The sequence below is a fragment of the Macaca thibetana genome, chromosome 9, assembly GCF_024542745.1.
Source record: "Macaca thibetana thibetana isolate TM-01 chromosome 9, ASM2454274v1, whole genome shotgun sequence".
NCBI lineage: Eukaryota > Metazoa > Chordata > Mammalia > Primates > Cercopithecidae > Macaca > Macaca thibetana.
Window position 1 is genome coordinate 35,052,995 of NC_065586.1, and position 27,478 is coordinate 35,080,472.

The following is a 27,478-nucleotide window of genomic DNA, read 5'->3' on the forward strand; positions in this document are numbered from 1 at the left end:
CCCAAGCTGGAGTGCAGTGGCACCATCACGCTCAGTGCAAGCTCTGCCTGCTGGGTTCATGCCATTCTCCTGCCTCAGCCTCCCGAGTAGCTGGGACTATAGGCGCCCGCCACCACGCCCGGCTAATTTTTTGTATTTTTAGTAGAGATGGGGTTTCGCCGTGTTAGCCAAGATGGTCTCGATCTCCTGACCTCATGATCCGCCCACCTCGGCCTCCCAAAGTGCTGGGATTACAGGCGTGAGCCACCGAGCCCGGCCAGTACCATTTATCTTGATGAAAATTTCCCTCTAGCTGTGAGCCTGTGAAATCAAACGAGTTTTTCCAAACTGTATTTTTACTTCCAAAATACAATGTTGGGACAGGCATAGGATAGACATTCCCATTCCAAAAGGGAGAAATAGGCAAGAAGAAAGGGACAACTGGCTCCAAGTAAGTCCAAAACCTAACAAGCGCAAACAACATTCAATCTTAAGGCTTGAATATACTCTTTGCCTCATGTCCCACATGGGTGTGGTTGGGTCCCCGAGGCTTCCCTGTCCCCGTGGCTTTGCTGAGCACAGTCTATACCGCAGCTCTTACAGGTTTGTGTTGTATTCCTGGGGCTCTCCCAGGCTGGTGTTGTGTGCTGGTGGCCCCACAATTCTAGGGTCTTGGGGTAGCCCTGCTCCCACAATTCCACTAAGCATTCTAACCAGGGCTCTCTGCAGTGACCCCTTCCTTGTGGCAGTCCTTTGCCTGGCCCCAAGGCTCTCTGAGGCATCCTTTGAAATCTAGGTGGAGGTAGTCATGCCCGCACAGCCCTTGCATTCTGCATGCCTACAGAGTTAGCACCACATGAGTGCCACCAAGGTTTATGGCCCGAACTTCACAGCAGTGGCCTGAGCCACACCTGGGCCTGCTGGAGGCACAGCCAGAGTGACCAAGCAGCACTGGGCCAGAATACAGGGAGGCAGCAAGCCCAGAGGTCTCCAGGGATCCTGGGGCCCCTCCTTTGCCATTCTGCCCTCAAGGGCCTAGCACTGTGGGCCTGTGAAGGGCCTGGTAGCCCTGGAGATCTCTGGAATGCCTCTAGGGTGATTCTCCCATTATCTTCATGAACAGCATCTGGCTTCCTTCTCTCTGTACTTATCTCCTTATTAAACAGTCACTTGGCCACACCCTCAGTTTTCTATACTTAAGAATACTTTTTAAAGACTTATATGGCCAGGCTGAAAATTTTCCACATTTTTACGTTCTGCCTCCCTTTTGATCATAGATTTTCTCTTTAACTGATTTTTCCTTCTGGCATTTTAATATAAGCAGTTAAAAACAGCTATATGGCACACTGAACACTGCTTAGAGATTTTCTTTGCCAAATATTCTAATTCATCACCCCTTTCCTCCCTCCCTCCCTTCCTTCCTTCGCGCCTGCCTGCCTGCCTGCCTACTTTCTTTTTTGTTTTCCGAGACAGAGTCTCACTCTGTTGCCCAGGCTGGAGTGCAATGGCACAATCTTGGCTCACTGCAACCTCCACCTCCTGGGTCCAAGCGATCCTCCTGCTTCACCCTTCCTAGTGGCTGGGATTACTACACCTGGCTAAGTTTTGTATTTTTAGTAGAGATGGGGTTTTGCCATGTTGGCCAGGCTGAGTCTCAAACTCCTGACCTCAAGTGATCCACACTCCTCAAACTTCCAAAGTGCTAGGATTACAGGCATGAGCCACTGTGCCCAGCCAAGTTCACCACTCTTCTTTTTTTTTTTTTTTTTTTTTTTTTTGAGATGAAGTCTCAGTCTGTCACCCAGGCTGGCGTGAGTGGCATGAACTCAGCTCACTACAACTTCTGCGCCCTGGGTTGAAGTGATTCTCCTGCCTTAGCCTCTCAAGTAGCTGGGATTACAGGTGCCTGCCACCATGCCCGGCTAATTTTTGTATTTTTAGTAGAGACAAGGTTTTACCATGTTGGCCAGGCTGGTCTCAAATTCCTGACCTTGTGATCCACCTGCCTCAGACTCCCAGAGTGCTGGGATTACATGCCCAGCCAAGTTCATCACTCTTAAATTCTGCCTTCTACAAAATACTAGGATATGAACATAACTCAGGTTCTTTGCCACTTTTGAACATGTGACCTTTCTTGTAGTTTCCAGCAAGATACTCCTCATTTCCACCTAAGACCTCATCAGAATGACCTTTATTGTCCATATTTCAACCAATATTTTGTTCACGATCACTTCAATAATCTCTGAGACTGAAGCTTTCTCTACAACTCTCCCCTTCTTCCGAGCCGTTACTCCAATTGCCCTTAATGACTTATTCAGGTCAGAACAGGCTTTTTCTAGTGTCCACTTCAGAACTGTTCTAGCTTCTACCCATTACCCAGTTTCAAAGCTGCTTCTACATTTTCAGGTATTTGTTATAGCAACACCCCCACTTCTTAGGGCCAATATCAGTCTCAGTCTGTTTGTGCTGTTATAAACAATAACACAGACTGGGTAACTTACAAACAATGAAGATTTACTGCTCACAGTTCTGGAGGCTGGGAAGTCCAAGATCAAGGTGCTGGCAGAATTGGGGTCTGGTGAGGGCTACTCTCTGCTTCCAAAATGGAGAGGAGGAACTCTGTCTTCACGTGGCGGAAAAAATGAAACAGGTGAAAAAAGGAGTAAACTCCCTCCAATAAGCCCTTTGGTAGAGGCAGCCGATCCCATTCATGAGGGTTCGCTGTCATGACCCAGTCCCCTCCTAAAGGGTGCACCTCTTAATAGTGTTGCATAGGAGACTAAAATTCACTTTAGTCTAATGAATTTTGGAGGGGACAAAAACATTCAAATATAGCACAAATAGAAAAATAGAAGAAAGGGGAGGAATTACCAATGTGTCCTCCATGACTCACATCAAGTGACATCAGACTTGCTGCTTCCTTGTTTCAGGGTTGATAAACTAATTGGAAAGACATTTTCAGATTTTGTTCTCACTGTGAAAACATTAAAATTTTAAAATAACATATTTTGGGGTTTTTGCCTGAATTGGTGTATGTACTGAAGTGTGAGTGCTCCAATTTGCCCAGAGTCCACAACGCCACCTGCCAATCATGCCATCTCTTTTTTGTTGCTCTAACTTCAGTGTGTAGCTGAATCTCTACCCCTTTTCACAATTCTTAGACACACTCAGTTCTGGTTTTTTTTTTTTTTTGAAATGGAGTCTCACTCTGTAACCTAGGCTGGAGTGCAGTGGTGTGATCTCGGCTCACTGCAAGCTCCACCTCCCGGGTTCACGCCATTCTCCTGCCTCAGCCTCCCCAGTAGCTGGGACTACAGGCGCCCACCACCATGGCTGGCTAATTTTTTGTACTTTTAGTAAAGACCGTGTTTCGCCATGTTAGCCAGGATGGCCTCGATCTCCTGACCTCGTGATCCGCCTGCCTCAGCTTCCCAAAGTGCCGGGATTACAGGCATGAGCTACCACACCTGGCCTTGTTATATTTTTATTGAGTTAAAGTTTATAGCTGTTTCTGGCCTGACATGTAAAGGGATTAGAAGTCATGCTCTGTCATAACAAGTAAAAAGCTCAACAAACTGAAAAATCAACAGCTCTTTTTAGATCTGTCAGAGGAGTGAAGTCACAGGGAAAACCACTGTCCCCAAAATTGAAGAGACAAACAGGCAGTTATGGAAAATCACAACTTAATAGAGCAGAAACCCACAAACAAAAACCACCCCAGGAATCAGCTCCAGGACAGGAAACCCTGAGCTGCAATGGATGGATTGCTAGAGGTTCAGTGTGGAGAAGCCTGAGAGTTAACAACTTCAGGGGGAGCCATTCAGAAGAGAGTCCCACACACTCCTTTGAATTTACCTCCCAGAGCTCTACCAGGTCCTCACAATGAAGGCTGAAGAAAAATCCCCTATGCTTCTGGCAGGGGGAAGGGAAAGTCTCCATTCTGAAATACCCCAGAACATTCTGTTCTCAACAAGGCCAGCCATCAGGAGAAACTATTTCACCAGAGCCTAACCTGCTAGGCTTTTTTTAAAGACAAGGTCACCCAGGCTAAAGAGAAGCCTGACTGCTGTTCTCTGACAGGAGAAATCTCAGCTTCCCACTCTGCACCTCCACCATCTGTCTTTGCAGCTCATTCCCTCCTTCACCCTGATGCCAGTGGCCCCTCCAGCCCCACTGGGGCTTGCAATCCATTTCCTTGGCTCTTTGCCCTCTGCCCCCCTTGGTAACCCCCTTGGGTTCCACAGTGCATTGTTATAATTACCCTCTGGCTTACACCCTCAACTCACATGCTCCTCTTTCTTTCTGTTGTACTTGAGGTACAATCCTGGCCCCAGTGAAAATACCACTAATGACCCACTCTTCACTTGCACCCAGGCAGCTGAAGCCAAATGGAGAAAAACACAAATCCATGATGACCTAAAATGTATGACACTGTCACAAAGTGCCATAAATCTCTTTTTTTTTTTTTTTTTTAGACAGAGTCTCACTCCAGGTTGGAGTGCAGTGGAGTGATCTCGGCTTACTGCAACCTCTGTCTGCCAGGTTCAAGTGATTCTCCTACCTCAGCCTCCTGAGGAACTGGGATTACAGGTGTGCAACACCATGCCCAGCTAATTTTTGTATTTTTAGTAGAGAGGGAGTTTCTCCATGTTGTCCAGGCTGGTCTCAAACTCCTGACCTCAGTTGATCTGCCCACCTCAGCCTCCCAAAGTGCTGGGATTACAGGTGTGAGCCACCGTGCCTGGCCTCTTTTTTTTTTTTTTTTTTAACTTTTTACATTCAGGGGTACATGTGCAGGTTTGTTACATAGGTAAACCTGTGTAATGGGGGTTTGTTGTGCAGATTATTTCATCACCCAGATATTAAGCCTAGCGGCCATTAGTTATTTTTCCTGATCCTCTTCCTCATCCCACACCCTTTATGTCCATGTGTTCTCATCGTTTAGCTCCCACTTATAAGTGAGAACATGCGGTGTTTGGTTTTTTGTTCCTGTGTTAGTTTGCTAAGGATAATTGCCTTCAGCTCCATCCGTGTTGAAAAAGAAAAAAGAAAAATATGTTGTTCTTTTTTACAGCTGCATAGTATTCCATAGTATTCCATGGTATATATGTACCACATTTTCTTTATCCAGTCTACCACTGATGGGCATTTAGGTTGATTCCATGTCTTTGCTATTGTGAATAGTGCTGCAATGAACATACGTGTGCATGTGTCTTTATGATAGAACGATTTATTTTTTGTTAAGTATATACCCAGTAATGGGATTGCTGGGTTGAATGGTGGTTTTGTTTTTTAGGTCTTTGAGGAATCACCAGAGTTTTCCACAATGGTTGAACTAATTTACACTCCCACCAACATTGTATAAGTGTTCCTTTTTCTCCACAACTTTGCCAGCACCTGTTATTTTTTGACTTTTTTAATAATAGTCACTCTGACTGGTGGTCAGAGTGATACTCTGATGGTATCTCACTGTGGTTTTGATTTGCCTTTCTCTAATGATCAGTGATGTTGAGCTTTTTTTTCACATGCTTGTTACAAATTGCTATAAACTTCAAGTGTGCTCTTGGCGCTGCCTGGAAGTCCTATATTTCCCTAATCCATTCTCTTTCCCATTCTCCTAAATGCCTATTTCTCCTTAATCTTGTCTGCTCATGTCTCCAAAACCTCCTCATCCTCCTCATTCTTAATTAACTTTTTTTTTTGAGATGGAGTTTCACTCTGTCGCCTAGAATGGAGCACAGTGGCACGACCTTGACTCACTGCAGCCTCTGCCTCCAGGGTCCAAGCGATTCTCCGGCCTCAGCCTTCTGAGTAGCTGGGATTACAGACATGCACCACCATGCCCGGCTAATTTTTTTTTGTATTTTTAGTAGAGACCGGGTTTCGTCATGTTGGCCAGGCTGGTCTCGAACTCCTGACCTCAAGTGATCTGCCTGTCTCAGCCTCCCAAAGTGCTGGGATTAGAGGCATGAGCCACCTTGCCCAGTAATCCTCCTTATTCTTACCAGCTCATGCAGTTTACTTGTACTCTGGCCTGGCATGGGTTCCAATCTAGGATGGGCTTGCTGGAACCCTCTTGAGGAGGATAGACTCCCAAACTGTGACCTGGTGGATTCGGCCGATGCAGGTTATGATCAGCGGCTCTGCCCACAGCATTACTTGATGTCCTGTGGTCAGACACATCAACTCTCCCAAACCACTTGTGCGATGGGAGCTGCTTTATGTGAAATGCTGCATAGCCTTGTTCCCAAACCAGAGGGGGCTACACTGTGAGTCTCCTACTGGGCTTACCACAAACTCCCCACAGCATCTTTTCCCACCACAGGTCCCTCTAGTATATAAGGTCTGCTAGGGTAGAGGGTATGACTGCTTGTACAGAAGCCAGGACCTGCGGCAGGGCCCTTCCTGCTCTGGGTCCCATCTGGCAGCCTTCCATGTCACCCAGTCAGTGTGCTGGATCAGCATTCCCAAGTATGGAATTTGCTACCTCCAGAACCTGAAAGGACTTGCCATGTGTATTAGTCTGTTCTCAGGCTGCTTATAATAAAGACATACCCAAGACCGGGTAATTTATAAGGAAAAAGAGGTTTAATTGATTCAGTTTCACATGGCTGGGGAGGCCTCTCAATCATGGCAGAAGGCGAAGCAGGAGCAAAGGCACGTCTTACATGGTGGCAGACAAGGGATAATGAGAACTAAGTGAAAGGGGAAACCCCTTTAAAACCATCAGATCTTGTGAGACTTGTTCATTACCACGAGAACAGTATGGGGGAAACTACCCCCGTGATTCAATTATCTCCCACCAGGTCCCTCCCACAACACATGGGAATTATGGGAGCTACAATTCAAGATGAAATTTGGATGGAGACACAGCCAAACAAAATCACCAAGTGCTATGCATCTTCTTAGTAGGGGTGAGGAGGGGATATCCCTGCATACTTCAGCCCTCTGGACCCCTAAGCCTTTCCCTGATGTCACAGGCTCCTAAACCTGAACAGGGCTCACTGTTCACCTTGCAAATGGCATATGTTTTATCAAGGCCTCCAACGAACTTGCCATTTCTTCCTCCTCAAGTCCAATTAGCACCAGGTCATCAACGTAGAGGACCAATGTCTTATTCTGTGGAATGTCCAGATGTTACGGGTCCCTTTCAGTGTAATGTGACAGAAGGCAGGGAGCTAACGTAGTCCTGAGGGAAAACTGAAATGTATACTGTTTCGTGTCCCATGTGAATGGTAACTGCTTCTAATCCTTCTTTTGGGAGGGATGGGAAAGAACACATTTGCCAGCTGGACAGTCATATGCCTTGTGCCAGCAGTGGTGCTAATGCACTCTAGCAAAGCTGCCACATGGGCACAGCAGCTGCTGCTGGGGCTGCCCCTTAGTTAAGTCTGCTGCAGTCTCCCATCACCTGCTGTGATCCCCCTGGCTTCTGCAGGGGCCAGACTGGTGGAAGAAATGGGGATATGACAGAGACCACTAGCCCTTCGTTCTTTAAGGATCTGAGGGTGGCATTGCTTTCTAGGTATTGTTTTTGATTCATGTCATTCCTTTTTTTGAGATGGATTCTTGCTGTGTCACCCAGACTGGAGTGCATTGGTGCCATCTCGGCTCACTGCAACCTCCGCCTCCTGGGTTCAAGCGATTCTCCTGCCTCAGGCTCCCAAGTAGTTGGGATTACAGGTGCCCACCACCACGCTCGGCTAATTTTTTTGTTTTTAGTAGAGATGGGGTTTCTCCATGTTGGTCAGGCTGGTTTCAAACCCCTGACCTCAAATAATCCACCCGCATTGGCCTCCCAAAGTGCTAGGATTACACACATGAGCCACTGCACCCAGTCGACTCACTGTCGTTCCTGTGGGAGAAAGGAGTTCAGAGGTTTCCGCTCGCCCTTCCCGCTGCAATAATTCCCACTTTACAGGTGGGGATTTTGCCAGCTAAAGAGTGTGTCCAGTCTTATTGTACATCCATGACCAGAGGAATGACCGCTGGGCAGGTCTGCGAGCTGGACCTAGGTTGGGAACCATGGACCACATGGCCCCAGCCACCCCTGGTTTAGGAGGGAAGCCACGGTGATGCTTTGAATCCCAGGTTTCAGTGTCAATCCAGACTCTATCCAATAATCCTCAAAAAGTCTAGGTATTCCCCTTTCACCTAGGCATGGTTACCCATGTAAGCCGCCATAGTTCTTTACAGAAGGACTGGGGGATCACTAGTAAATACATTTGTAATGTTTCTGCAGCCACAGACTTCTCCTTCAGTAAGTTCTGGACCTGAAAATAGGTTCAGGTCCAGAAACAAACAAGGGATCGTGACTTACTGTAGTGACTACCTTTAGCCTCCTAACCATTTTTGACTTTTAAGAATTATGTCCTATAAGCCCCATTCCTTGTTCTCTGTGTGAGAAACTCCTCCTAGTTGCCATTCCAACCTTGTGTTCATTGAGATAGTTGCACCTGCCTTGATTCTAATGATTAGGTGCTGCCACTTGGCCTCCATCATTTTGGAAGGTTGGAATCCTCATTGCTATGTCAGAGAGCCCAGCTGTTGCTTTTTATTTATTTATTCTTATTTTTAGAGACCTGGTTTTGCTGTGACACCCAGGCTGGAGTGCAGTGGCATAATCACAGCTCACCACAGCCTCAACCTCCTGGGCTCAAGCTATCCTCCTACCTCAGCCTCTGTAGTAGCTGGGACTACAGGCATGCATCACCATGCCCAGCTAATTTTGCAATTTCTTACAGAGACAAGTTCTCACTATGTTTCCCAGGCTGGTCTCAAACTCCTGGCCACAAACAATCCTCCTGCCTTGGCTTCCCAAAGTAATGAGATTACAGGTGTGAGCCACCGTGCCTGGCAGGGAGCCCAGTTGTGAACGGTATCACCTTTCATCAACCCTGGCCTTCAGAGGACAGTCACTACGGAACTCTCCATGATTCTGGGGCCCCTCTCACTAGTCCTTTCTTCATCACTTTGGCCTCCTGGGCTCTCCTGTGGCACACAGTCAGCTTGTGGGTGTTCCGCTTTTTCTGCCTTTGTGCGACAGGCCTTTTCTTGAATGTGGCCCATTACCTTCAGGCTCCCAAGAGCCATCTTCACGGTGTCTTAACATCTGCCAGGGTGTTAAATCCTTATAACAAGGGAGTGCTCTCAGATTGATAAATGCCAACTTATCCAGCTTTTCATTTGGCTGCTCTGGATCCAGCACCTTGGGATTCCATCTCTTCCATATTCTAGCTCCTGCCAGCAGGGCTTAGCCAGATTCTGCAGCTCCTTCGGCGTGTGCTCCCTTTCTTCCCTTGTCAGGCCCAGGGCAGCCTCAGTTGGACTTTGCTGGAACTTGACCTGTTACTAGTCTTGTTTCCAGGAGAGGAAGAGGGGGCAATCATGAGAGTTGCAGCCTTCATCTTGCAAAACATCTACCTCATTTAAAGCTTCTGCAACATCTTTAAGCAAGTAGAGAATACTATTTTTTTTTTAACAAGAAGAAACGGCCCACTTTTGCAAGCCCAGTAGATTCCAGGTTCTTAATTGCATCCATCCAGTATTCCCATCTCAAGTCTCAGGGTCACACTCCTTTCCTATTAGGCCCTGACCCTGCCCAGAGACCTGCTGGGGCCGAGAATTCAACCTTCTCCGAGGCTCTGCTATTGTGAAGCTCTGAGTCAGGTCCTCTTCTCCAGCTACAGGTTAAGACTTCCTCAAACTCTGTCTAGGAGGCCCTCGGAATTGGTGATAGTCAACTGTCCTGAGCCTGCCGCTGTTTCTTCTCTATGAACCCGTGGTGCTTAGCAAGTCAGAAACTTAGAAATAGCTTCCTGTCTCTCTCAGTCTCTAGAACCAGAGATACTGCAACAGCCAGTGCATCCTATGCCTGTGCTCTTTTTTTTCCCCCAAAGGAGTACTTCCTGTCACAGAGCTCACATTTGTATGTTGCGGCCTGGGCCATGGTCATCTGCAGTGGTATTCAGGGGGATTTCCTCAGAGACCTGGGTTTGGGCCTGTGCACCCCAACTGGCCCTTTCCTGATCTCTTTAGTGGATGAGGCTGGGGAGGGTCCAAATCCTAAAAGGCCATCCCAGGAGTTCGGTTTATCCTGAGGATAGTGGGGAGCCAATAATGATCTCTGAGTGGTGGGGTCCCTCCTGCCTTTAGTACAGAGTTTAGGGAGGGCGAGCTTGGAGGTGCTTGGGTGGCCAGGTGAGGGGAAAAAGGGGATGAATTCAAAGTCCTTGGCAGGAGTGTCACCTGAGAGATGGATGACGTTGGGAGAAGAAGGGAAGAGAGTGTGAGGCCAGCTCTTCAGCAAGTCCTCCAGCCTCTGCTGACCTGTCCCCCATCCTCATCCCATCATCAGGGGCTTGTCAAGAGCTCAAAAGATACAATGCTGATTATAGACCAGTAACAGGTCAGGTCCCAGCAAAGCCCAACCGAGGATGCCATGGGCCTGACAAGGGAGGGGAGAGAGCACACGCTGAAGGAGCTGGAGAATACTCCAGAGGAGTCTGGGCCACTCCAGGTGAAAGTCAGTCCCTGAACTGCTGCAGTACCCCAGATCTGTCCATACTCTGCCCACCACTAGTGATGGGGTCCCTACTGCCAGCCTGCCAGCAGGAATCCAGCTCCAAAGTCTCATCTTAGAGTCTGCTTCCCAGGTCCACCCCAATCATCTTAGATATTCCCTGGAAACAGAGGTGGAGTGTTGCATACAGAAATGCTGTTGAGAGGCACGCGTAGGCAGGTGAGGAAGACAGAACTGAGCAGAAGAAGAAACTAACTCAAAATGCAAGTGCAGCTAAAGCTTCAGGCAATTCTTTAGGGTGCTCTGGAGCTGGGCTGGAGACCATTCCTTTGTGACCCTGGTCTTGGCCAGGGGTCACCTATTGGGAGGGGAGTACGCTTGGGCAAGGCAGTTATTTGTGGCTGAGGGCATTCCCAGCAAGGGACACAGCTGTGAACCTTCCCTGCCAGGAGCCAGGGGCTGGGTGCACCGGCCCTGAGAGGGGATCCTGGCAAAGCACAGTATCCATCATGCCAGCCGCCCTCTCTCTCTCTTCTATTTCATTAGTCCTTCTCTATTGGCCCATTCTCATCAGTACATGATCTTGCTGGTAATGCCTCCCATAGAAAAACAACCAACTAAACAAGACATCCTCTGTGGGGGGCTCAGTGTGGCTCTTCGGAGCTCTCCAGCTAGTATTACAGTCGTGATTGAAACAACAAGCCTAAATGAAAGCACCAGTCAAGCCATATATATGTGTGTGTGTGTGTGTGTGTGTGTGTGTGTATATATATATTTATTTATTTATTTTTTTGTTTTGTTTTGTTTTTTGAGACAGGGTCTCACTCTATCACCCAGGCTGGAGTGCAGTGGCACAATTTTGGCTCATTGCAACCTCTGTCTCCCCGGTTCAAGCGATTCTTCTGCCTCAGCCTCCTGAGTAGCTGGAATTACAGGCATGCACCACCACGCCCAGCTAGTTTTTGTTCTTAGTAGAGACGGGGTTTCACCACTTTGGCCAGTCTGGTCTTAAACTCCTGGCCTCAAGCAATCCACCTTCCTTGGCCTCCCAAAGTGCTGGGATTACAGGCATGAGCCACTGCGCCCCGCCAAGCCTTTAATCATCTAATGCCATACCTTAAGCAAGGGGCTCGCCTGCAGGGAATGTCCACTCCTGTCTGCTCTGTTTTCCCTCATGGAACAGTGTGCAGAGGGTCAGATATAAGAGGAAGGGTTAAGTGTGGAAAATAATCAAGTCCAAGTAGAGAAAAGCAAGATTCCTTCTTCTCTTCGTGATAAGGAGAGGCGTCTGAGGAAGGCCTCAGCCAGAGACCCTAAAGAGATTTCAAATGGAGGCACCTGGACTAGGAATGCAGATGTGTGAGAGCAAGGCCTGCCCATGGGGCCTGAGTCCTTGACCACAGCACCCTTCATGACTGTCATGCACTGGCTGTGTGCCAAATCTGGCGTGGAGAGGGCAGCCTTCCCTACGAGGCCTGCCAGGACAAGCCCGTGTAATTGCCTATGGTCAAATTTGAAAGATCACATAGAGGTCTTTAGCTAGGAGCTGAACTCCTCACCCCCTGTTATGGCTCCATCCCCCAGCTGCTATTGCTAGCAAACTCCTCAGTATACTTGTTTCTACTCATTATTTCCAATTCCTCTCTTCCCATTCTGCCATAAATCCATTCCCATTAACTTTTTGTCTCTATCATTTCATAAAAACTGCTATTGTTCAGATCACCAAAGATCTCCACGTTTCATCTTTGTATCTACGGCCAGTTGATTTTGACAGGGGTGCCAAGACCATTTGGTAAGGAAAGAATACCAGCCTGGGCTACATGGTGAAACCTTGTCTCCACAAAAAATACAAAAATTAGCTGAGCATGGTGGTGCATGCCTTTAGTCCCAGCTACTCAGGAGGCTGAGGCAGCAGAATTGCTTGAACCTGGGAGGTGGAGGTTGCAGTGAGTTGAGATCGCACCACTGCATTCCAGCCTGGGTGATAGAGTAAGGATAAAAGAAGAGAAGGAAGGAAGGAAGGAAGGAAGGAAGGAAGGAGGGGGAAGGAAGGAAGGAAGGATCTTTTCAACAAATGATACTGGGACAACTGAATAGCCACATGCAAAAAAATGAAGTTGAACCCTTACCTCACACCATATACAAAAGTTAACTCAAAACAGAGTGAAATATTAAACGTAGGCACCCAAAATATAAACCTTTTAAAAGTAAACATAGAAATAATGACTTTGGATTTAGTGACAGCTTCTGAGATATGACACTGAAAGCAAGAGAAGTCAAATTAAAAATAGAGAAACTGGACATCAGCAAAATAAAAAAAAATTGCACTTCAAAAGACACTATTGAGAAAGTGCAAGACAACCCATGGAATACAATAAAATTTTCACAAATCACATATCTGATAAGCAACTTGTATCTAGACTATATAAAGAGCTCTTACAACTCAATACTAAAAAGACATACAATCTAAACAAAAAATGGGCAAAGGATCTGGAAGTATTTCTCCAAAGAAGATGCACATGTGGCCAAAAAGCACACGAAAAGATGCTGTACTCAGTGGTCATCAGGGAAATGCAAATCAAAGCCACAATCAAATGTCACTTCACACCCACTGGCATGGCTATAATGAAAACATCAGGTAAAAAGAGTTAGGGAGAATGTGGAGAAATTGGAACCACTCACATATGCTGCTGGGAATGGAAAATGCCATTGTGGAAAACAGGCAGCTCCTTTAAAAGTTTCCATAGTTACCACTTGACCCACCAATTTCACTCCTAGGTATGCACCCAAGAGAAATGGAATGTCTACACAAAAACTTGTAAAGGAATTTTTTTGTGCTTCTTGTTGAGACAGAGTCTCACTCTGTCACCCAGGGTGGAGTGCAGTGGCATGATCTCAGCTCACTGCAACCTCTTTCCCCTGGGTTCAAGTGATTATCTTGCCTCAGCCTCCCCAATAGCTGGGATTACAGGCACCTGCCACCGCACCTGGCTAATTTTTTTTTTTTTTTTTTTTTTTTTTTTTTTTTTTTTTAGTAGAGACGGGGTTTCACCATCTTGGCCAGGCTGGTCTTGAACTCCTGACTTCGTGATCCACCTGCCTCGGTGGTGCTGGGATTACAAAGTGCTGGGATTACAGGTGTGAGCCACCACGTCTGGCCTTGTACAGGAATGTTCATAGTAGCATATTATTATTCATAATAGCTAAATAATGAGAAGAATTCAAAGGCCCATCAACTGCTGAATGGAGAAATGAATGAAATGTGATATATCCAATGTGATATAACCATACCATGGAATAGCATTCAGCCATAAAAAGGAGGAACTACTGGTACATGCTATGGCATGGATGAGATTAAAATATTCTAAAATGGATGGGGGTGATGGTGGTAATACTCTTTAAATATACTAAAACCACTGAATTCTACTCTGTAAATGAGTGAATTTTATGGTATGTGTTATATCTCTGTAAAGCCGGTAGAATAAACAAGATCTGCATATTTCTTAATCTCAGAGTTTTCAGTTCTTGTCTTCCTAGAACTCTTGGCCGTCGCTCACAAAGTTGTTCATTTTCTCCTTCATAAAGTTCTATCTTTTCTTGGCTTCAAGGACATCACTCTTCTCTTACTTCATTACCTACTCCTCATTCTGTTTTGTTGAATCTTCCTCACCTTCACCTTTTTTTTTTTTTCTTTTTTTTTTTTTGAGACAGGGTTGCTCACTCTGTCACCCAGGCTGGGAATGCAATGGTGCAATCATAGCTCACTGCAGCCTCAAACTGCTGGCCTCAAGCAATCCTCCCACCTCAGGCTCCCAACTAGCCAGGACCACAGGCATGTACCACCATGCCAGACTATTTTTTCAAAAAAATTGTTTTTTATAGTGATGGGGTCTTACTATGTTGCCCAGGTTGGTCTTGAACTCCTCGGCTCATGAGATCCTCTCACCTTAGCCTCCTAAAGTGCTGGGATTACAGGTGTGGGCCACCATGCCCAGCCTGTTTTAAAAATCTGAACAGGCCGGGCACAGTGGCTCATGCCTATAATCCCAGCACTTTGGGAGTCTGAGGCAGGCAAATCACGAGGTCAGGAATTCGAGACCAGCCTGGCCAACATGGTGAAACCCTGTCTCTACTAAAAATACAAAAAATTAACTGGGTGTGGTGGCGGGCACCTGTAATCCCAGCTACTTGGGAGGCTGAGGCAGGAGAATCACTTGAACCTGGGAGGCAGAGGTTTCAGCGAGCCAAGATTGTGCCACTGCACTCCAGCCTGGGCAACAGTGTGAGACTGTCTCAAAAAAAAAGAAAAGAAAATGGGGCTGTAGTGGAGTTGGTCGGTGCATGTTGTTCTGTACTCCCAATGAAGAAGAGTCTATTGCCAGGCTGTTAGGACACATAAATTGCATATTGCTGCTTAACAACAAATGACAGCAAAGAGATACATCTTACGGTGCCCAAGCTTAGTGCACCCGAGAGAGTTCCAGCTTGTAATTACATGCTATAACGTGTTCCATGGCTGTCTTCCTTTGATCACTGAGATGTGCTGCACATTTGAGTGAACTTCACCTGGGTTTCACCATCCCACTGGGATCATTGAGGGTACAGTTCTTGAGTCTGTAGCATTAATGAAGGCAGTGGATTCTCCCTGAGGCCCAAACTAGCTTTTGATTCATGTGTTTTTAGGAACTCTGCTGGTGAACATAATTCTGAATAATTTAGTGTACTATCATTGACGACACTAGATGATAAAAACTATCCTCTACTTAAGTGAATCGAGCAGTAGAAGACACTAAAATCTTCTGGTTTTATAATTCAGTGTATAGAGGATGAGATATGTGGATAAAAATATCAATATTTCATTGCACACAGTAGAAATATTAGAGACACACTGACTTCAGAAAGACAATAGCGGAAGAATAATAAAAGCTTATTGTGCAGGGGTAAGGACAGTTTTGTTTTTTTTTTTTTTTGAGACTGAGTCTCTCTTTGTTGCCCAGGCTGGAGTGCAGTGGTGTGACCTTGGCTCACTGCAGCCCCCATCTCCTGGGTTCGAGCGATTCTCCTGCCCTAGCCACCCAAGCAGCTGGGACCACAGGCGCGTGCCACCAAGCTCGGCTAATTTTTGGTATTTTTAGTAGAGATGGGGTTTCACTGTGTTAGCCAGGATGGTCTCGATCTCCTGACCTTGTGATCCACTCGCTTTGGCCTCCCTAAGTGCGTGAGCCACTGTGCCTAGCCAGTAAGGACAGTTTTGATGGTAGGTAACGGATGCCCTAACCACCTCCAAGGAATAGTTTACTGCTTCATAACGGTTTTTCTAAAAAATAGCTTAATTGGGCCTGGCGAGGTGACTCAGGCCTGTATTTCTAGCACATTGGGAGGCTGAGGAGGGCGGATCACTGGAGGTCAGGAGTTCGAGACCAGCCTGGCCAACAGGGTGAAACCCTGTCTTTACTAAAACTACAAAAATTAGCCAGGTGTGGTGGCACGTACCTGTAGTCCCAGCTACTTGGGAGGCTAAGGTAGGAGAATCGCTTGAACTCGGGAGATGGGAGCTGCAGGGAGCCGAGATCGGGTCAATGCATCCAGCCTAGACGACAGAATGAGACTGTCTCAAATAAAATAAAATAAAAACAAAAATAAAAAATAGCTTGAGGTATGCTTTACAGATCATAAACTGTACGTATTTCAAGTGTATAGTTTGACAAATGGATCTTCCTTGTCTTCCTGCCCTTTACATGAAGGAGTACCCAGGACTCAGCCCTTGAACTTTTTTTTCCAGTTATTCTCATTGCCTGTGTTATGATGCCCAGGTTTGCAGATGTAGGTATACATCTGTAAAACCATCACCATAATCGTGAAAATGAACATATCCCTCAGTCCCAAAGTGTCCTCATGCCCCTTTGTGTAATCACTTCCTCCTGCCATGCCTGAAGTTATGTGGATATAGTTATTCATAGTATTCCCTTATAATACCCTTTAATGTCTGTGGGATCTGGAGTGATATCCTTCCCTTATCCCTAATATGGGTAATTTGTGTTTTATCTTTTTTGTCAGTCTTTCCAGAAGTTTATTAATTTTATTGCTGTTTCAAAGGACCAGTGTTTATTTTCGCTATTCTTGTTTTGTTTATTTTCAATTTTGTTGATTTCTTCTCTGATCCTTGTTTCCTTCCTTCCGCTTGGTTAGGTTTAGTTTGCTAGTTTCTTTTTCTAGTTTCTTGGAGTGGAAGCTCACTCAGGCTATTGATTTAAGACCTTTTTCTTTTTCTAATATAAGCATCTGATGGCATAAATTGCCCTCCAATCACTATTTCAAGTACATCCCACAAATTTTGATATGTTCTATTTTCATTTTCACTCAATTTGAAATAACTTGTAATTTCCCTTGGAACTTCCTCTTTGATCCATGAACAATTTAGAAGTGTGTTGTTTAATTTCTAAGCATTTGGGGGATTTTTCTTTCTCTTATTCAGTTCCAGGTTAGTTTCATTATGTTAGAGGCCATACTTTGTATGATTTCAACTCTTCTAAGTTTGTTACAGTTTGTTTTATTTATTTATTGTTTTCCAGACAGAGTCTCGCTCTGTCGCCCAGGCTGGAGTGCAGTGGCACCATCTCAGCTCACAGCAACCTCCGCCTCCCAGGTTCAAGCGATTCTCCTGCCTCAGCCTTCCGAGTAGCTGGGGGGATTACAGGTGTGCACCACCTGTAATTACCCAGCACCATGCCTGGGTAATTTTTTGTATTTTTTGTAGAGATGGGGTTTCACCATGTTAGCCAGGCTGGTCTTGAAACTCCTGACCTCAAGTGATCCGCCCACCTTGGCCTCCCAAAGTGCTGAGATTACAGGCATGAGCCACATATCCTTTTATTTTAAAGCTGCCTATATCATTATGTTTGAACTGAGTTTCTCATAGACAGCATGTATATATGCTGTCATTTAACATCCATTTTGATAATCTCTATTTATTTGTATATGTTGAGACAGGGTCTTGCTCTGTCATCCAGACTGGAGTATGGTGGTGCGATCACAGCTCACTGCAGCCTTGACCTCCTGTACTCAGGTGATCTTCCCACCTCACACTCCTGCGTAGGTAGGACTACTCAGATGTGAGCCACCACAACTGGCTAATTTTCTTTCTTTATCATCATTATTATTATTGTTATTATTTGTAGAGACAGGGTCTCATGTTACTCAGGCTGGTATTGAACTCCTGGGCTCAAGCAGTGCCCCTAAGCTGGTGGGATTAGGGGCATGAGCCACCACGCCCAGTAATCTCTGATTTCAAATTGCTGCGTTTAAACCATTTGCATTTTTAAAAATTATGGATGTGGTTGGATTTTTTTTTTTTTTTTAAGATGGAGTTTTGCTTTTGTTGCCCAGGCTGGAGTACAATGGTACGATCTCGGCTCACCGCAACCTCTGCCTCCCGGGTTCAAGAAATTCTCCTGCCTCAGTCTCTCGAGTAGCTGGGATTACAGGCATGTGGCACCACGCATGGCTAATTTTGTATTTTTAGTAGAGATGGGGTTTCTCCATGTTGGTCAGGCTGGTCTTGAACTCCCAATCTCAGGTGATCTGTCCACCTTGGTCTCCCAAAGTGCTGGAATTATAGGCGTGAACCACCGTGCCCAGCCTGGATTTAGGTTTAACATTTTATTACTTGTTTTCTGTTTGTTCTCTCTGGTTTATGTTTGTCTCCTCTTTTGTGACTTCTTTGGGATTATGTGAATATTTTCTACTATTCCAATTTAATTTATGATTTCTTTTTGACAATGTCTCTCCATACAGCTTTTTGTCTTTTTATTTATTTAGTGGTAAATATTATGATATACATACTTAATTTTTCAGTTTACTAAGAATTAATATTTTACCTTACCCCCTTTTTTTTTTTTTTTTTTTTTTTTTTTTGAGACGGAGTGTCGCTCTGTCGCCCAGGCTGGAGTGCAAAGGTGTGATCTCGGCTCACTGCAACCTCCAGCTCCCAGGTTCAAGTGATTCCCCTGCCTCAGCCTCCCGAGTAGCTCAGATTGCAGGCACCCTCCACCACACCCAGCTAATTTTTGTATTTTTAGTAGAGATGAGGTTTCGCCATGTTGGCCATGGTTTCGAACTCCTGACCTCAGGACATCACCCTGCCTCAGCCTCTGAAAGTGCTGGGATTACAGGCTTGGGCCACCGTACCTGGCCTTTTTTTTTTTGAGATGGAGGGTCTCACTCTGTTGCCCAGGCTGGAGGGCAGTGGCGTGATCTCAGCTCACTATAACCTCTGCCTTGCGGGTACAAGAGATCTTCTCATCTCAGCCTTCTAAGTCGCTGGAATTACAGGTGAGCACCACCACACCTGGCTAATTTTTGTATTTTTAGTAGAGACAGGGTTTTGTCATGTTGACCAGGCTGGTCTCGAACTCCTGGCCTTAAGTGATCCACCTGCCTCGGCCTTCCAAAGTGCTGGGATTATAGGTGCGAGCCATAGAAAGTAGAGAGATTTTTGAAGGTGTCCTTTCTCCATCAAAAAGAGCTACCTCTTAGCCACAATCTTTTTGGCAGTGAAAAATTCTGTAAGCAGGCAGTGTTTTCTTTTTACGGAATTCAAGAGAGTATTTTTTATGTAGAACTTAAAAGGATTTATTCCTAGCTGAGACTCAAACTCAAAGGTTAGAATCTCTTTAAACGACTAGAGCACTTGTTACTATAAAAATGTGTTCTACTATAGTTTGTCCAAATAGAGGCATTAATGTTTCTTCAAAAGGAGAGAAAGCCTAAAATTATTTTGAGATATCGTGTTCCCTATTTAAATAATTAAAATTATTTTAGGGTTCCTTAAATGTTATACACACACATTTACTTTTTAGAACAAACAGTTTAATTTACTAATAATATATAGCCCCATTTTAAGCACACAGTAAAATAAATTTTGACAAATAAACACATCTGCATCAAGACAGAACATTTCTATCACCCCTAAAAGTTCATGTACTCTTTCAATCAATCCTTCCACCATTCCTGAACCCAAGCAAATACTGATCTGTTTTCTTTTTTCTTTTTTTTTTTTTTTTTTTGAGACGGAGTCTCGCTCTGCCGCCCAGGCTGGAGTGCAGTGGCGTGATCTCGGCTCACTGCAAGCTCCACCTCCCGGGCTCACGCCATTCTCCTGCCTCAGCCTCCCGAGCAGCTGGGACTACAGGCGCCCGCCACCGCGCCCGGCTAATTTTTTTTTTTTTTTTTGTATTTTCAGTAGAGACGGGGTTTCACCGTGGTCTCGATCTCTGACCTTGTGATCCGCCCGCCTCGGCCTCCCAAAGTGCTGGGATTACAGGCGTGAGCCACCGCGCCCGGCCTGATCTGTTTTCTTACGTATTAATTTTGCCTGTTCTAGAATTTCATGCAATTGGAATCATATAGTGTACTTTTTTTGTGTCTAGCTTCTTTCACTCAGCATAATATTTTTGGGATTTACCCACATTGTTGGGTCTATCAGTAGTTCATTTCTTTTTATTGCTGATTCCTATTTCATTGTATTTAATATGAATATACCATAATTTGATTGTCTGTTCACTTGTTGATGAACTGCTGGTTTGTCTTCAGGCTTTGAATATTGTGAATAAAACTGATATAGACAGTCATGTAAAAGATCCAGCTAATTTTTGTTTTTTAAGTAGCGATGGGGTTTCAGCATGTTGGCCAGGCTGGTCTCGAATCCCAACCTCAAGTGATCCAGCCACCTCGGCCTCCCAAAGTGGAAAAAAAAAGTATTTAAATGGATATGTATTTTCACTTTTCTTGGGTAAATACCTAGGAGAGGGATTCCTAGGCCATATGGTAAACATGTGTTTATAAGAGAATGCAAAACTGTTTTCCAAAATGGGTATATCATTTACATACCACCAGTAATGTATAAGGGTTCCACTTGCTCCACATAGTAACTGATTACTGGTATGGGCAGGCTTAAAATTTTAGCTATTTTACTGAGTGAGTAGTTAATCCTATTATGATTTTAATTTCCATTTCCCTGATGACTAAAGACATTGAACATCCTTTCATGTGCTTATTAATACATATATATTCTACATATTTTATTTGAAGATAATTGAAGAAATGCTTCTTCAAATCTTCAAATCTTTTCTGTAATGGTCAATGTGTCTTATTGGGTTGTGTTTATTTGCATTATTGGGTGATTGGGTTATTTGTCTTATTATTGAGTTATCAAATTTTTTCTGTCTATTCTAGAAATGAATAATTTGTCATATATATGTATATATGTATTTTTTTTCTACAGTCTGTGGCTTGCTATCTTTAGATGGGGAGAAGTTATAAGTTCCAGTGAAGTCAATTTATTATCATTTTTAATGGTTTGTGCTTTTGTGCCCTAAGACATGTTTGCCTATCCTAAGGTTGTAAAGATTTTCTCCTAGTATTTTCTACTTTCAGCTCTTACATTTAAGGTATACAATCCATTTTGAATTCAGTTTTGTGTGTGTAGTGACATTAAGGGTCAAGGTTCATTTTTTTTCCCCATAAGGATGCCCAGTTGTGCCACAATCATTTGTTAGAAGGAATATCTTCTCTCCATTCAGTTTTACCTTTAATCTCTATTGGAAATCAATTGGCCAAATCAATATCCATCAATGTATGAACATATTTTGAGTTTTTCCTCACTGCCTTGACTACTGTAGCTTTATAGTAAGTCTTAAAATCAGGCAGTGTAAAACCTCCAAGTTCATTCTTCAGAATTATTTTGGTCATTTTAGATCCTTTGGTATTACATATACATTTTAGAATCAGATTTTCCATTTCAAAAATCCTTCTGAGACTGTAATAGTGATTGTACTGAATCTTTATGTTGATATTATGTCTTCTAGTTCATGAACATAGATATCTCTCCATTTAGTGAGGTTTTTAAAAATTTCAATATTTTAGAGTTTTAGTGTAAAGATCTTGCACATACATCTAAATTTGTTAAAAATTTTATTTTGCATATCATTATAAATGATATTAATATTTACTTTCTAATTATTTGCTGCTAGTATAAAAAATATAGTTGGTTTTTGTATATTGACTATCATATGATCCTGTTAATATTACTCATCGATTAACAAAGTACATTTTTTAGGATTTTCCACACATGTAGTCATGACCTATAAATAAAGACTGTTTTAGTTATTTCTTTCCAACCAGTAAGCCTTTCTTTTTCTTCTTCTTACTTTATTGCATCATCTAGGCCCTCCAGAAAAAGGAAGAAAAGTGAGAAGGTGAACATTCTTGCTTTGTTCCCAATCTTAGAGTAAAAACATTTGGTGCTTTACCATTAAGTATGTTTTATTTAAATTTGTTTTTGGTAGATACCTTTTATCAGGTCCCAAAAGTTCCCTTCAATTATTTGTTGACTATGAATGTTGCTTTTAAAAAATTGGCTGGGAGCGGTGGCTGAGACCTGTAATTCCTGCACTTGGGGAGGCTGAGGCAGGCAGATCACCTGAGGTCATGAGTTTGAGACCAGCCTGGCCAACATGGTGAGATCCAGACTCTACTAAAAATACAAACATTAGCCGGGTGTGGTGGCAGGTGCCTGTAGTTCCAGCTACTTGGGGCTCTGAGGCAGGAGAATTGCTTGAACCCGGGAGGTGGAGGTTGTTTTGCAGTGAGCTGAAATCGCCCCACTGCACTCCAGTCTGGGTGGCAGAGTGAGACTCTGTTTCAAAACAACAACAACAACAACAACAAAAAGTTCCTTCAATTATTTGTTGACTATGAATGTTGTTTTTAAAAAATCAGCTGGGTATGGTGGCTCACGCCTGTAATCCCAGCACTTTGGGAGGCCGAGGCAGGCGGACCACAAGGTCAGGAGATCAAGACCATCTTGGCTAACAAGGTGAAACCCTGCTCTCTACTAAAAATACAAAAAATTAGCCTGGTTTGGTGGCATGCACTTGTAATCCCAGCTACTCGGGAGGCTGAAGCAGGAGAATCTCTTGAACCCGGGAGGCGGAGGTTGCAGTGAGCAGAGATTGCACCACTGCACTCCAGCCTGTGCAACACAGCAAGACTCCATCTCAAAAAAAAAAAAAAATTAGCTGGGCATGGTGGTGTGCACCTGTAATCCCAGATACTTGGCAGGTTTTGAGGCATGGACTCACTTGAGCCCAGGAGGCAGAGGTTGCAGTGAGCCGAGATTGTGCCACTGCACTCTAGCCTGGGCAACACAGCAAGACTCCATCTCAAAAAAAAAAAATTAGCTGGGTATGGTGGTGTGTGCCTGTAATCCCAGCTACTTGGGAGGTTGAGCCATGGACTCACTTGAGCTCAGGAGGCAGAGGTTGCAGTAAGCCGAGATTGTGCCACTGCACTCTAGCCTGGGCGACAGAGCGAGACTCTGTCTTAAAAAAAAAAATCATAAAAGGGTGTTAAGTTTTGTTTTTTTTGCATCTATTGAGAGAACTATATATTTTTCTATTTTACCTGCTAATGTGCTAAATTTCATTGATTTTTTATTGGTTTTTATAATTTTTTCAAAAAGACAATTGAGATAAAATTACATACTATACAATTCACTCATTTGAAGTATACAATTCAATAGTTTTTAGTATGTTTTCAGAGTTGTCCCACCATCATCACATACAATTTTACAACATTAACACACTTTAGCCAGGTGCAGTGGCTCACATCTGTAATCCCAGTACTTTCTACTTTCCAAGGCCAAGGTGGGAGGATTGCTTGAGGTCAGGAGTTCGAGACTAGCATGGGCAACATAGCGAGACCCTGTCTATATGAAACAACAACAACAAAAAAAGAAACCAAAACATAAAACAAAAACAAAAGCAAAAAAACAAATCCAACACTTGAAAAGAAAACTCCCTACTCATTACCAGTCACTCCCATTTACCCCTAACCTTTCCAGCCCTGGGCACACAATAATCTACATTCTATCTCTATAGATTTGATAATTCTACACATTTCCTTTAAATGGAATCATGTAATATGAGTTTTTTTTTGTTTTTTTTTGTTTTTTTAGATGGAGTTTTGCTCATATCGTCCAGGCTGGAGTGCAATGGGGCAATCTCGGCTCACTGCAATCTCTGTCTCCTGGGTTCAAGCGATTCTCCTGCCTCAGCCTCCTGAGTAGCTGGGATGACAAGCACCTGCCACCACGCCCAGCTAATTTTTTGTATTTTCAGTAGAGATGGGGTTTCACCATGTTGGCCAGGCTGGTCTCAAACTCCTGACCCTAGGTGATCCACCCGCCTTGGCCTCTCATTGTGCTGGGATTATAGGCGTTGAGTCGTGCCTGGCCTAATATGAGATCTTTTAAAGCTAGCTTCTTTCACTTAGCATAATGTTTTTAAAGTACATCTATCTTGTAGCATTACTGTACATTATTTCTTTTTATTGTCAAAAAATATTCCATTGTATCAATAGAACACATTTTATTCACTTAATCCTCTGTCAGTTGTTTGTGTTGTGTCCACATTTTTGCTCTTCTGAGTAATGCTGCTACAGTATTTGTGTACGACTCTTTTTTTTTTTTTTTTTTTTTTTTTTTTTTTTTGAGACAGAGTCTGGTTCTGTAACCCAGGCTGGAGTGCAGTGGCATGATCTCACTCACTGCTACCTCTGCCTCCCGGGTCCTGGTTCAAGCAATTCTCCTGCCTCAACCTCCTGAGTATCATGCCCAGCTAATTTCTATATTTTTAGTAGACATGGGGTTTCATCATGTTGGCCAGGCTCGTCTTGAACTCCTGACCTCGTGATCCACCGGCCTTGGCCTCCCAAAGTGGTGGGATTACAGGCGTTAGCCACAGCACCTGGCTTGTGTATGACTTTTTGTGTGGACTAAGGTTTTATTTCTCTTGGGCATATATCTAGGAATATAATTGCTGGGCCATATAACCCTATATTTAACCTTTTGAGAAATTACCAAGCTGCTTTCCAAAGAGGTTGCAACATGTTACATTCCCACCAGTAGCATAGTGGGCTTCCAATTTCTTCACATATTTGCCATCTTATCTTTTGGATTGCAGCAATTCTAGTGGGCGTGAAGTGCCATCTCATTGTGGATTTGGTTTCCATCTCCCTGATAGCTAATGGTGTTGCATCTTTTCATGGTTTATTGGCCATTTATGCATCTTTTTTGGAGAAATTCAAAATGTTTGCCCATTTTTACTTCCATGATTTGTCTTTTTATTATTGAGTTTTAAGAGTTCTTTATATATTCTATATACAAGCCCCTCACCCAAGAAATGATTTTTCTCCCCATTTTGTGGGTTGTTTTTAAATTTTTTTGATGGTATCTTTTGGAGAACAATAGTTTTTAATTTTTAATTTTTTTTATTTTTATGTTTTGAAGATGGAGTTTCACTCTTGTCGCCCAGGCTGGAGTGCAGTGGCATGATCTTGGCTCACTGCAACCTCTGCCTCCTGCATTCAAGCAATTCTCCTGCTTCAATCTCCCGAGTAGCTGGTATTACAGGCGTTCACTACCGTGCCTGGCTAACTTTTGTATTATTAGTAGAGATGGGGTTTCACCATGTTGGCCAGGCTGGTCTCAAACTCCTGACCTCAGGTGATCCATCCTCCTTGGCCTCCCAAAGTGTTGGGATTACAGGTGTGAGCCACCACGCCCCGCCAATAGTTTTGAATTTTTATGGTGTCCAGTTTATCTTTTTTTCTTTCATTGCCTATGCTTTCAGTGTCATATCTAAGAAACCACTGCCTAATATCCTCTAAGAGTGTTTTTTGTTTGTTTTTTTTTTTTTGGAGACGAAGTCTTGCTCTTGTCCCCTAGGCTGGAGTGTGATGGTGCGATCTCAGCTCACTGCAACCTCCTGGGTTCAAGCAATTCTCCTGCCTCAGCCTCCCAAGTAGCTGAGATTACAGGCACACACCACTGCACTCAGCTACTTTTTGTATTTTAGTAGAGACAGGCTTTCACCATGTTGGTCAGGCTGGTCTTGAACTCCTGACCTCAAATGATCTGCCCGCCTCAGCCTCCCAAAGTGTTTGGATTACAGGCATGAGCCACTGCATCTGGCACAACTGATATTTGTATGTTGATCTTTTATCCTGAAACTTTTCAGAACTCATACCTCAGTTTTAAGGCTTTTTTTTTTTTTTTTTTTTTTATTAAGCTCCTTAGGATTGTTCTAGATACAAGATCATTGCATTTGCTAATAGAAATAATTTTACTTCTTCCTTCCCAATCTGGATGTTTTTACTTCTTATAATTATCCTGGCTAGAACCTCTAGTATAACACTGAATAGAAGTGATGAGAGCAGATATCTTTGTCTTATTCCTGATCTGAGAGTGAAAATATTTAGTCTTTTACCATTAAGTGTAATGCTAACAGTGGGTTTTTCATAAATGTCATTTATCAGGTTGAGAAAGTTCCCTTCTGTTCCTAGTTTATTGAATGTTTTTATTATGAAAGATTGTTACATTTCATCAAATGCTTTTTTTCTACAGCTATTGAGATAATCTTGTGTTTTTTGTCCTTTATTCTATTGGTATCATGTATTACATTAACTGATATTCAGATGTTAAACCACCTTTGCATATCTGGGATAAATCCCACGTGGTCATGAGGCATAAATCTTTTTATATGTTGCTGGTTTCACTTTCTAGTATTTTGTTCAGGATGTTTACATCTATACTCAACAGATGCTTTCTAGTGATATTGTTGGGATTTAGTATGAGGGTAATACTGGCATAATAGAATAATTTGGAAAGTGTTTTATACCCTTTTATTTTTTGGAAGAGTTGGTGAAGAGTTGGTATTAATTACTATTTAAGTGTTTGGTAGAATTCACAAGTGAGGTTACCTGGGCCTGGAATTTTCATCGTGGTAGTTTTCTGGTGATTAATTCAATCTCTTTGTTATAGATTTATTTAAATTGTCCCTTTCTTCTTGAGCCAGTTTCAGTAGCAGTGGCTTTTTAGGCATCTGTCTATCTCATCTAAGTTATTTAACTTTTAGCCAGGTGTGATGGCTCACACCTGTAGTCCCAGTTTTCTTACGAGGCTGAGGCAGATGGATTGCTTGAACCTTGAAGGCGGAGGCTGCAGTGAGCCGAGACTGCACCACTGCACTCCAGCCTGGACAACAGAGTGAGACCCTGTCTCCAAAATAAATAAATAAATAAAAGTTATCTAATTTGTTGGCATACAGATATTTGTAAACAAGTTATCCCTTATAATACTTTTTTTTTTTTTTTTTTTTTGAGATGGAGTTTCACTCTTGTTGCCCAAGCTGGAGTGCAATGGTATGATCTTGGCTCACTGCAACCTCTGTCTTCCGGGTTCAAGCGATTCTCCTGCCTCAGCCTCCTGAGTAGCTGGGATTATAGGCATGTGCCACCACGCCTGGCTAATTTTGTACTTTTTAGTAGAGACAGGGTTTCTCCATGTTGGTCAGGCTGGTCTCAAACTCCAGATCTCAGGTGATCTGCCCGCCTCTGCCTCCCAAAGTGCTGGGATTACAGGCTTCAGCCACCGCCCCTGGCCTCATCATCACAAACAGAAACTCTATACCCATTAATCAACAAATCACCATTTTACCCTACTCCCAGCCCCTGATAACCTCTATTCTACTTTATGTCTCTATGAATATTCATATAATACTTGTCCTTTTGTGTCTGGCTTATTTCACTTAGCTTAATCTTTTCAAAGTTCTCTTAATCTTTTCAAAGTACAAATATTGTACTCATACAATATTTGTCCTTTTGTGTCTGGCTTATTTCACTTAGTTTAATCTTTTCAAAGTTCATCCATATCATATCACATGTCAAAACTCCATTTCTTTTTAAAGCTGAATAATATTCCACTATATATACAAACTACATTTTGTTTATCCATTCCTCTGTTGATAGATATTTGATTGTTCTGCTCCTGAATGACTTTTGGGTAAATAATGAAATTAAGGCAGACATCGAGAAATTATTTGAAACTAATGAGAACAAAGATACAGCATACCAGACTCT

The 27,478-nt window shown here is 43.5% G+C and overlaps 1 protein-coding gene and 1 long non-coding RNA gene across 12 annotated transcripts in view; one reads left to right on the forward strand and one right to left on the reverse strand.

Annotated features, from left to right (window-relative positions):
• CCNY (cyclin Y) overlaps window positions 1–27,478 on the forward strand; it is an 876,528-nt gene that overhangs the window by 582,870 nt on the left and 266,180 nt on the right. The window lies entirely within an intron of this gene.
• Window positions 1–27,478, reverse strand: part of LOC126962990 (uncharacterized) — a 117,736-nt gene that overhangs the window by 48,665 nt on the left and 41,593 nt on the right. Inside the window, exon 4 of one of the 5 annotated variants that reach the window (XR_007728881.1) lies at window positions 2,481–2,953. The exons of the other annotated variants lie outside the window; for them this stretch is intronic. This is a non-coding gene — a long non-coding RNA (uncharacterized LOC126962990). The remainder of the gene's footprint in view (window positions 1–2,480; window positions 2,954–27,478) is intronic. 5 annotated transcript variants of the gene reach the window in all.